General features: G+C 55.3%; 2 long non-coding RNA genes across 2 annotated transcripts; both read right to left on the bottom strand.

Annotated features, from left to right (window-relative positions):
• Positions 1–293: 293 nt before the first annotated feature.
• Positions 294–2903, bottom strand: LOC121044552 (uncharacterized). The gene is made up of 3 exons (XR_005797350.1): positions 2754–2903; positions 1240–1520; positions 294–466 (listed from the first exon to the last, which is right to left on the bottom strand). It is a non-coding gene; the product is annotated as an uncharacterized LOC121044552 (long non-coding RNA).
• A 1213-nt stretch (positions 2904–4116) lies between these two features.
• On the bottom strand, positions 4117–9469 carry LOC121044075 (uncharacterized). Its single transcript, XR_005797102.1, has 3 exons — positions 9256–9469; positions 7790–7885; positions 4117–5398 (listed from the first exon to the last, which is right to left on the bottom strand). It is a non-coding gene; the product is annotated as an uncharacterized LOC121044075 (long non-coding RNA).
• Positions 9470–10242: the final 773 nt, after the last annotated feature.

The following is a 10242-nucleotide window of genomic DNA, read 5'->3' as shown; positions in this document are numbered from 1 at the left end:
GGTCTTACCTCCCGCGTGTAGCCGATCCCTTCTGCAGGTTTCATTTTCCTTCCGTCATGGCCCCAGACAGCCCCTAAGATCCTTTTGCGTGAGTTAGGGAAGGACGCCCCTCTGGACAGCCCAGCGGCACAGAGCGTGGTGAGGGGAAGGCAGGCCGGGTTCTAGCCCCCGCTGGCCAACGCCACGTGACGCACCCTGGGGGGCTGGCACGGTGGGGGACCCTTTGGTCACATTTTCCGTAAGGCTGTGTCACTTTTTATAGCGTGAATTAGTATCGACGAAATCAAACAAAGTACTAGAGAAACACCTTTTATGGGTAGGCTTGTTCAACCAGAAAGAAATCTACGGAACTATACCGATGTTGTCCGAAGCCAGTCTTCCTAGGACCAAATCCCGGCTCGGTCGCTTATGAGCGCGGTAGTCTCGGGGGAGGTTAGTAAACTTCTTGGTGCCTCAGATCCCTCATCTGTAACATAGGAATAATAATAGCGAAATCTTCAAAGGGCTGTTGTGGGGACTAAACGAACTAATGTGCGTAAAGCTCTTGAAACAGCTCCCAGCACGTGGCGGATGCCGTGAACGTATCACCTCTTGCCACCGCTGACCGGACGGAGAAGAGAAGCTTGGTCAAGTGCCTGGTTCAAATCCAGACTCCTCCTCTCTCCAGCCTGGTTTCTTCACCGAGAAGCAATTCCCATGTCTTTTGGGTTTCTTTCACACATTTTCTGGTGTCTCTCTCACAACGGCTGGGACGGTGTCCCTCACTCTGTGGCTCTGTCTGGGAGCTCTGTCTACCTGCCCCGATAGGAGGGTACCTGGCGGGCAGGAACCACGTCGTCCGTCTTTGGACCAGTGCAACGACTGGTATGCAGCCAGAGCTCAGTCTAGGACTGTTGGTGTCAGTGACTGCACGACCGAGGGCACGCTTCTCTGTCCCCACCACCCACCCCCACCCGGCACCAGTAGGTCCTCAACAATTTTATTTGAACTGGACTGACTTTATTCTGGAAGTTTGTGGCTAGACATCCTCACTGATTCGGTGTCACGGAGACCCCTGAAGGATAAGGGCTTTTTCTCCCCAATCCTGAAGGCTACGTGGTCCTTCCTGCCCTCCCAGGTCGACTGAATGCCTGGCAGAGATGTGCTCAGGGATGCTCCACCCACCCCAAGAGGTTCCCAAGTAGTTGGCAGAGACGTTTCGCATTCAGATTACACGCTGCCGGGATACCCACTGCCTACCTTTCTGGAACCGTCTAGGGTTTCTCTCTGGTCCATTGTTCTCCCCGGTGATCATTGTAGAAACCCATTCTTTTGTCTTCGGCAATAACAACCCAATTCCCAGGACTCCAGATGGAAAATAACAGCCTTGGTGTCCAGACCTTTGTTGGGGGGGTGGGGGAGCCAGACAGAATCATCCCGGCTGTGGGGGTTCTGCCCGCGCCAGACCGAATGCGTCGAGCCCAAAATGACTCCTTGAGGCTTCGTTAGAATTCACAACGGCCCCATCCTCACCGTTGTCTCTGAGCGGGAAGGCAGGGAAACAATAAGGCAGATTGTGCCCTGTGTGCAAGCAGTGAACCTGGACACCACTGAGCTTAATTACAGCCGACGAGTCCAATGTCTGGGAGCCCCCAGGAAGTGCTCCCTGGGGCTCCCCCAGAGGAGCTCAGATGTGTTCCACTCCACTGTGCAAACAAAATGAACTTTGCTGACCAAAGGCCTTTCTGACCAAGATAAAAATGGATTTCTGTCAGTCACCAAGGGCCCCTTGCCTGGGTGCGAGGGGCTCAGATCGTTTTAGTGCCACGTCTGACTGGAGGTTTCAGGGAGCAGACGGCCCATGGCGGTGTGTGTAATAAGCATCAGGGCTTTCTCCGGTGGCTCGGAGGCTAAGCTCATTATCCAAGGAACAAATGGAATACGAAGGCTGCCTCAGTGCTGCCAGGGCCCATTAAGAAATGTGCTGTGAAACAAAGTGAGTACATGCGGCCGTGGTGCGGAGCAGAAACCCGGAAGCAGAGACGACAGAGGGAAGGCTGGCTTTCCACCCTCAGCACCTGCTAAGTGGCTCGCTCTGCGATATCCCGCAAGCCCACACTCCCGCCACCCGCCTTTCACATCACCCGGTGTCCAGCCCGAAAACAAAGCGCCTCGCCGACAGAATTTCCAAAGGGCCCCCCCGCCGACCCCCGTCGCACAGAATCATTCTCATTGAGAAGCAAGAGATCGGTGCCTTGTGTTCTCCAACTCCTGACCAGAATAAACGTCCAGTTGTTTCCTGTGGACCTCACCGTTATTCCTTAAGCAAGTACCAGTTGGCATCTTTCTTTCTTAATTCATGTACCTCAAATCGGATTAATATTTCTTATGACCTCCTTATCGATGCTGACTCTTCTGAACATTCTCTTCCCTCCTGGGTTCTCTCTCCCAAAGCCAGAAGGCTTGGAGTCAGAACCTCCCTGCTCCCCCTCCACTGGTTTTCCATCTTGGCTGCACACGAGGGTCCCCTCCAGGGCCTTTTGAGAATCACCGCCCCCCCCTGCACCACCCCAGACCAACTCAGAAGAACTGAGAGTCGGGCCTGGGCCTCGAACCCCATTAGAGGGATTCTCTACTCCTCCTGACTTACCCCCTCGGCTTTTCTCAGCTCTGCGTCCCCTCCCTCCCACCCTGGCCACCGCCTTCAGACCACTTGCTTTTGTCACCCAGCGATGACACTCTAACTGGTCCTCCCCTGCCCCCGCCAGACATACCTTCTGGCTTTCCTGAATTTACTGCCACGGTGATTTGTCTCAAATGGCTCACAGATCTTGTCACTGCCTCTCCCCATTTTCTAGGCATCCACTATGACCGGGCACTGTTCTAGGTCTAGAGAACCGTGCGTCTAGAGAATCAGTCTCTGCTCTCGTGGAGATTATAGTCCTATTTGCCCAGGGGAAACGTTAACTATCAAACTATGCCAGTAATTGTTTAATAACAGCTGTGACTCATACCTGGAGGAAGTAAGAGGTAACATGAGAATATCTCCCCTGCTGAAAATTTCCCGGTGGTTCCTGGAGCCCCAGGACTCCTGGCTGATGGTTAAAGTTCAAGTGGCCCCACTGTCACTGTGTGCCTTAAGGGCCATCTCACCAAACAAGTTCTTCGAGTACACAGTGTTCTCAGGTCTCCAGCCTTACTCTGCTGCCTGGACTTCTTTCCTTTCCTTCACCTACCTCTCCTCTAACTCAGATGCCACTGCCTCCAGGAAGCCTTCCCTGATAAACCCAGCGTGGATTAGGTGTCTCTGTTCCGTGCTCCCAGATCTCCTTCTGCCTTCCATTGTCATTGTGCTTTTGCTATCACGGCATGGATGTCTGTTATGCTTAGGCATGTGCCATGGCCCCGACCCCCAACTGGACTGGGAATGCCCCAGAACAGGACAGAGTCTTTTAACCATAAGTGAATGAATGCAAAATAAAGCTAACAGAGTCTGGTCGGTGGGAGAACACTGAGAAAATTTAGGGAAAGGAAAGGACTTATTTATTTGTTTACTTATTTATCTTTGAGACTTTACTAAAATTCTAGCGATTGAGAGAATAAGCCTCCTGGCTCCTGCCTCTACTAGGAATGCTATCTAGGGCTGAACCCCTGACAGGCTCTTACCAGGATATGGAGAAGTTAACACAGCAGAAGAGAGTAGAATTTATAATCTAATATTTGGGACTGATCTCATCCTCCTACACGTTGTATTTATGAGCAGCAAATAGGGTTATTGAAAATCACATCCAATCCAAGTACTTTGGAAGTCTTGCTCCCTGCTGTCAGAGCCCTGTTGATGGAAAGAAAGCCCTAGGACAAGAGTCAGTCAGTCCTCCTAGACTCACAACCCTAACATGGAGGTAATGACCGTTGGTGCTAAACAAACGCTAAACGTCATTCGTGAAATTCCATCCTAAAGCCGATAAGTGAGCACGCTTCTTTTTTTTTAGAGTTTATTTATTTTGAGAGCGAGAGCATGAGTGGGGGAGGGGCAGAGAGAGAGAGAGAGAGAGGGAGAGGGAGGGAATTCCAGGCAGGCTCCGCACACGAACCGCGAGATCGTGACCTGAGCCGAAGTCAGACGCTTAACCGACTGAGCCACCCCTTTTGCAAAGTACCCAGGTGTAGGGTAGCTGCTGCTTACAGCTGGGAACACCTGTTGCCTTAAGCATCTGGCCGGTAAATCACCGAGTCCCCGGTTTTGCCTCTTGCAGTCACACCTGAGATGCTGGGGGCAAAATTAGCCTTTCCTAAGAACAGCCGGTGGAGGCTGGGGGCTCAACGTGGGGGCTCAAGGGCAGCTGGGGACTCAACGTGGACGCCGCACCTCAGTGGCCAGAGAGGGTGCGGGCAGGCGGTCACGCTGACCGGGGACTTAGTGGCCCGCTCACCCCTCTGCTCCCACGTGAATCCCAGGCCCACCCGGGACCCTCTGTATCATGCAGATACCCTGGACTCGACGAAGTCGGGTGGCAAAGCACGGTTTCTTTGCATTGATGAGTCCGCGGATAATGTGCTGCACCTCAAACCTCGGTTGTTTTTACGTTACCTGCAGCTGTGAGCCGGCTTCTGGGATTCCCCCCTGCTTTTGAGTTGGCAGGGGAGAGAAAGCCAGCCAGATGGCACGTGCCTGGGTTCAAGTCCCCGCCCCTCGTGTACCAGCCTGGGCTCCTGTCCAAATCCCGTCCCTCCCTCTGCGGTCCCCTTCTCTCCCGTCCAGGGGGCCTGACACCATCCCTGGCCCCGAGGAATTCTGACGAGGTCCTAAAGACACAACGTTCTTGGGAGGTAAGTTAAAGATTATTGAACCAAGCTGGCATCTACAGGCCAAAAGGGATATGAGCCGCGTGGCCCGTCCGAGGTCACAGGGGCTACCGGAAGGACACAGGATGTCCAAGGAGAGCCACTGAGTGAAGGGCTTTAAGCCTTGGCCCGCGTCCGGCTGAAGAACGTTAAATGGGGTCACAATGGAAAAGGCACGTTTGGGGGACCTGGCTCCACCTCTCCGCAGGAGGCTGCGCCTTGGCCACGGGTAAACAGTTGGGCCTCAGTTTCCTCATCTGTGATATGGAGACAATAATAATACTTCCTGGGGCCACTTCCAAGTGAAATGAGGGAATGGGTGTGGAATGCCACCCTCTGGGGGCAGCGTGCAGACGTCCTGTCTTTCTGTCTGTCCCAGAGAGACCCACGACGTGGGGCAGCCTGGGGCCCAGGTGGGAGGCTTGACCTCCGCCTCCCACCGCACCAACTTCGTGGTGGTCGTCTTCTTGGAGATTCTGCTGCCCCCCCCCCCAGGTGGCTGCTCCCCGTCTATTTCTCATTTGACTGATTCAGGAGATGCTGAGAACTGGTCGCCACGGTTTCTTACTTTTCTCTGGACACAGAGCAAATTAACTGGCTTTGGGAATCAGCCTTTTCATTATGTCCCCGGGGGGTGAGAAAGAACAAGGCAGAGGCAGCATTTGGAAAGTCTCTGACTTTCCAAGTCAGACGGTCCTCTGTCCTCCCACCCCCTCTGCCCCTCACCTGCTCGTTCTCAAAATAAATAAATACACTTTAAAAATAAAAGAAAACGGCTTACACCCTTGATCCACATTTTCCCCCAGAGCCTGAGCCAAAACGTGCTTCCTGACACTCCGTGTACAGATGTCACATGTGGCAAAGGCAGGAGTGAAAACCTCTTCCGGTTGAGGTTATCAAAGAGAGCTTCCTGGAGGAAGCGGAACAGTTCCTACAGGTTGTATAGGATTTCAGCAGCTACACATATATGAGATCACAGGGAGGAGCGGACAATGTGTGCAGCTGAGAAAGGCACCTAGAAGAGGCAGTGAATGAGCCCATTTTACAGGAATTACACGTAGGGGCGCCTGGGTGGTTCAGTCGGTTAAGCGTCCGACTTTGGCTCAGGTCATGATCTCACGGTTCGTGGGTTCGAGTCCCACATGGGGCTCTGCACTATCAGCATGGAGCCTGCTTGGGACTCTCTCTCTCCCTCTCTCTGCCCCTCCTCCCCTCCCCTCCTCTCCTCTCCTTTCTCCATCCTCTTTCCTGCCTGCCTGTGCACTGGTACTTTGAGCTAACCGCTTTCTCGGGGCACAGCCCCTGCGGCCCCTGAGAAGTTCCTGGGGCCCAGTGGGGGCAGCGGTCAGGTTTCCTCAGCTGGAAACCCCCACCCCCCCCCCCCCGGAACGGGGACATCTGTCAGTGCCGGTGTCGATGATGCAGATACACCATTAGCTGTTTGCCCTGTGAAACACACAGGCGGGGCAGGCAGGGTGGGTTTGACCTCGACCGTGACCAAGGGCTCAGGGAGGGACAGCAGGTCCTAGTGTGGAGGAGCCACAGAGCTGAATACAGACTGAGGCCCTCCACTTTCTCCCAGTACAGGGATTCCTGGAGGGTGCCTATACTCTGAGGGACCCCGGGGGATGATGGGGTCATGGACGCGAGCACCACCGGGAAAGGGCAAGACCCCTGCTTGCTAGGCAGGTGGGGGGTTCAAAGTGTGGAGACTGCCTGAGCCCCACCCCTGCTGACAAGCCCGGCTCCAGAAAACCTGGTAAGGGCGAGCCTGGGGCGAGAAGGGCTGATGTGGGAAAAGCTCACATGCTGCGAGGGCCCCGACAGGACACCGAGGGCAGCCCACAAAGCTGTAGGGAGGCATTCGCGATTGGGAAGAGTGGACAGAGGTGTCCCAAGGCAGAGCAGCCTGCCCTGCGGGTCCTGGCTCTCCGTCAGCCAAGGTGATCAAGCGTAGGCCTGGGTGCCCACTCAGGAGGGAGGCAGCGAAACCCCAGCCCCGGGCGGGCACCGAAGAGCTCAGAGTGTCGTCCCCAGACCAGCAGCTCGGGCAACCACATTGCTGGTCAGCCTTGCAGCGTCTGGGCCCTACCCCGGCCTTCGGCATCACAATCTGCACGTTAACGAGCCCCCAGGTGATCTGGGCGCTCACTGAAGGTCACGGAGCCCGGTCCGGAAATCGCTGAGATGCCTGCTTCCCTCCGGGGTCTGCTTCTGCTCCTGGCCCTGCTTGCCGGGGGCGGGCCTAGTGGGGATGGTGCTTCCCAGCTACCCGTGCACAGAGCAGGGAGCTCACCCTCGCCCCCAGCCGGCTCCTCTCCCTCAGCTTCCTGGAGGCCTGGGCTCGGTCCTCTCCTCTCCCCTCACTCTCTCCTTACTGGGAGCTGAGTGTGAACAGGTGTGTAATTGGACAGGTAACCGCAAAGGTAAAGAATGGAAGCCAGCTGTGGATGGGCGAGTTGGGAAATACCAGGAAGGTTCACAAATGTGGCATCCGGGGGCCCTCGGGACCTGCTGAGGGCTGGGTGTGGCTGGGGTCCAGGTTTCCTGGAGATTTCCCGGGATTTCAGGGAGCCAGCCCAAACCTCGGGCAGATAACTCAGCGGTGCGCAAACCGGATTTGCTGAGCCCATCGGCTGGCAGAGTTGGTTCTGGGGCTCGCCAGCTGGGGGCAGCACTGAGCAATGAGGCACCCACGTGTGTGTGTGTGTGTGTGTGTGTGTGTGCACGCGCGCGCGTGCACGCGCACAAGAGGAGGCCATGGTTGATAAGAGCCAGGAGGGAGGCAGAGGAGGTCCCTGGGAGCTGTCTCCAAAAATTTGGCATTGACACCACAGCTCTGTGCTGCCATAGGCAGAAAACCTCTTGCTTTGATAAACTGGTGACAGAGTAGCTACCTTTCATATCCACACTGTATCCGTTTCCTGGTACCACAAACGGGGGTGAGGGGCCCAAAACAACAGACCTGTGTTGTCTCCCATGTCCGGAGGCTGGAAGTTCAAGTCCCACTCTTCACCCTCACATGGTGTTCTCCCTGAGTGCGTGTCCCTGCCCAAATTTCCTGTTCATACAAGGACACCAGTCAGATTGGCATAGGGCCCGTGTCCTCACATGGTCTTTCCTTGGCACACCCTTTCCCTTCCCAGTGGGTCACTCTTGTGTGTCCTTATCTCTTAGAAGGACACCAGTCGATTGGATTCAGACACACCCTAAGGCCTCATTTGAATTGAATCATCCCTTAAATCATCCCTGTCTCCAAAGACAGTCGCCTTCTGTGGTGCTGGGATTAGGGCTCCAACATGCACATTTTGGGGCACAATTCAGCTCATAACAAACTTTAACATATCTTTTTTTGGGGGGGCGGGGGATACAGTTCAACCCCTAACACACGCCTTGTGGCATAGTTTCTTTTTTCCTTCAGGCCTCGAACATTTTTTCTCAGCCCCCACTCTGTGTCAGGCACTGTTTCAGGGGCTGGGGATAGAAAAAAGAAGCCAGGAACCAAAGCTCGGTCCTTCTGGGAGCCCCCAGGCTACAGGGGGAGGCAGGCCAGTCCTGGTAACTGTCAATAGAGGCCCCAGTGTAGGGGCTTCAAGAGCCAAGAAGGGGCCAAATAGGCTCTGCCTGGGGAGGGGAGGAAGGCTGGAGTGGGCGCCTTCCAGACAGGGGCTGTACCTACAGATGCTCACAAGACCAGGGTGCATTCTGGAAGCCGTAGGTGGTGATGTGACCAGGGAACAGGGTGACTGTGGGACAATGGGTTCCAGGCAGGTCCAGCTTCAGGGATTTAAAGCGTCAATGTGGGGAGTTGGTAGGACGGTGGACATTGGAGTGAGTTGGTCAGATGTGACAGGGGATCGATGAGGGAAGGAAGGAAGGAAGGAAGGAAGGAAGGAAGGAAGGAAGGAGTGAATCCATTAGTCTGGTTCGTATGCCATGCTAGACATTATAGATGATTCAGAACAACTAAAAAGCAACATCTAATCTCCCAGAGGCCAGAAAGGTCAAATACTGTGTCCAAAGCCACCTCGCTAGGTACTGGCAGAACCAAAATATGAAACCGTATCTAGGGACCCTAAAGCCAGCCCTCCGACGCTATGCCACCTACACCTTCTTATTTTCCACCTGATTCATTCAAGAAAAGCCGTTGCACAAGAAGGCTTTGTCCTGGAATCCCAACAGCTTCCCTGCTCACGCAGGTAGAGGTGGGGGTGGGGGGGTCTGGGAAGGGAGTGGGAGGCTCCTTCGCCCAAAGCAGTGCCCCTCCCCCCCTCCCCCTGCGTTTCCTGGCCTGGCCACGGCTCTAAACCAGAGCCGCTCCCCTGCCTCAGCTGTGCTTCTAAATTGTGCCAAAGGCCTTCCTCTGGGGCCTTCTCAGGCTTTTATTGCAACCATCCATCATCAGCTTTCCTTCTTCCCTCCAGCACTCACCCCTTCCGAAGGAGCCCCTCCTGTCCTCATCCTCAGGGAGGCCCAGCAGGGCTGAGCCCCTGCTCGATGCTTCCTTGGCCTGGATGGTGTCTCTGATGGGTTCTTCCCGACGGGAGCATCTCTCCTGGCTCAGAAACCTGCCACTTTCCCTCTAGGACCCTGCCCTGGTCTCCAGTCCCATGGCTGTCTTTCTCTGAGCAGAGTGCACGGGGCGTGACCAAGCGCCTCCACCGCGCTCCTGGCCCCCCGCTGGCCATGCTTCCTTCTTTCCCAGCTGCTTCTTCCATCCGGAACCCCCATAACTTCCTGTCTCCCCACCCCTTCTTCCTTCAGCCTCCATGCGTGGCTGGCATCTAGCAGAGGAAAGGGGTTCGTGTTTGTGGTACTTACACCTCATGTAGGTCTGTGCCTACGTGTGTGTGTGTGCACACACTAGGGGTAAAGAGTGAATGCTTATTGAGCACCTACTCTGTGCGTGTGTGTGTGTACACACAAGCTGTAAAGAGTGTCGGTGTTTAGTGAGCACCTACTATGCACCAGGTGCCCTGTGAGGCCCTTTGCCCCATGTGTGCCAGGGGTGGGGGGCCCCCCAGGTTCTAGCTTCAGGCAAAAGGGTACACCCGCTATGCTCCGAGCACACTTCAGGGACTAGAGGGACTGAGGAGCCCCCTGGATCCTGAGGGAGAATCCAGCCAGGCGGGCAGGCTGGGCCTGACACAGAACCCGTCTTTGGGGAGAACGGAGCGATTCTGAGCCAGAGTCTGGGACAGCCGTTCAGCATTTCCTCCAGCCCAGCCTTTGTGGGCTCAGGTCTGAATCCCAAGGAGATAGTGACCGTGAGGAGGACGCAAATGTGCCAGGGTCACTAACGGTCACATAGGGCCCAAGCCGGTATTGCTGTGGTCCCTACTAGAATGCCAAAGGGGGGAGGCAGGGACACTGGCCACAGCACACCTTCCACCAGTAGCAAACAGCATCCAGAGGGGG

The sequence above is a fragment of the Herpailurus yagouaroundi genome, unplaced genomic scaffold (genome assembly GCF_014898765.1).
Source record: "Herpailurus yagouaroundi ecotype Mexico unplaced genomic scaffold, PumYag 188, whole genome shotgun sequence".
NCBI lineage: Eukaryota > Metazoa > Chordata > Mammalia > Carnivora > Felidae > Herpailurus > Herpailurus yagouaroundi.
Note: the sequence above shows the minus strand (reverse complement) of the source record. Positions and strands in the feature narration are given on the sequence as shown.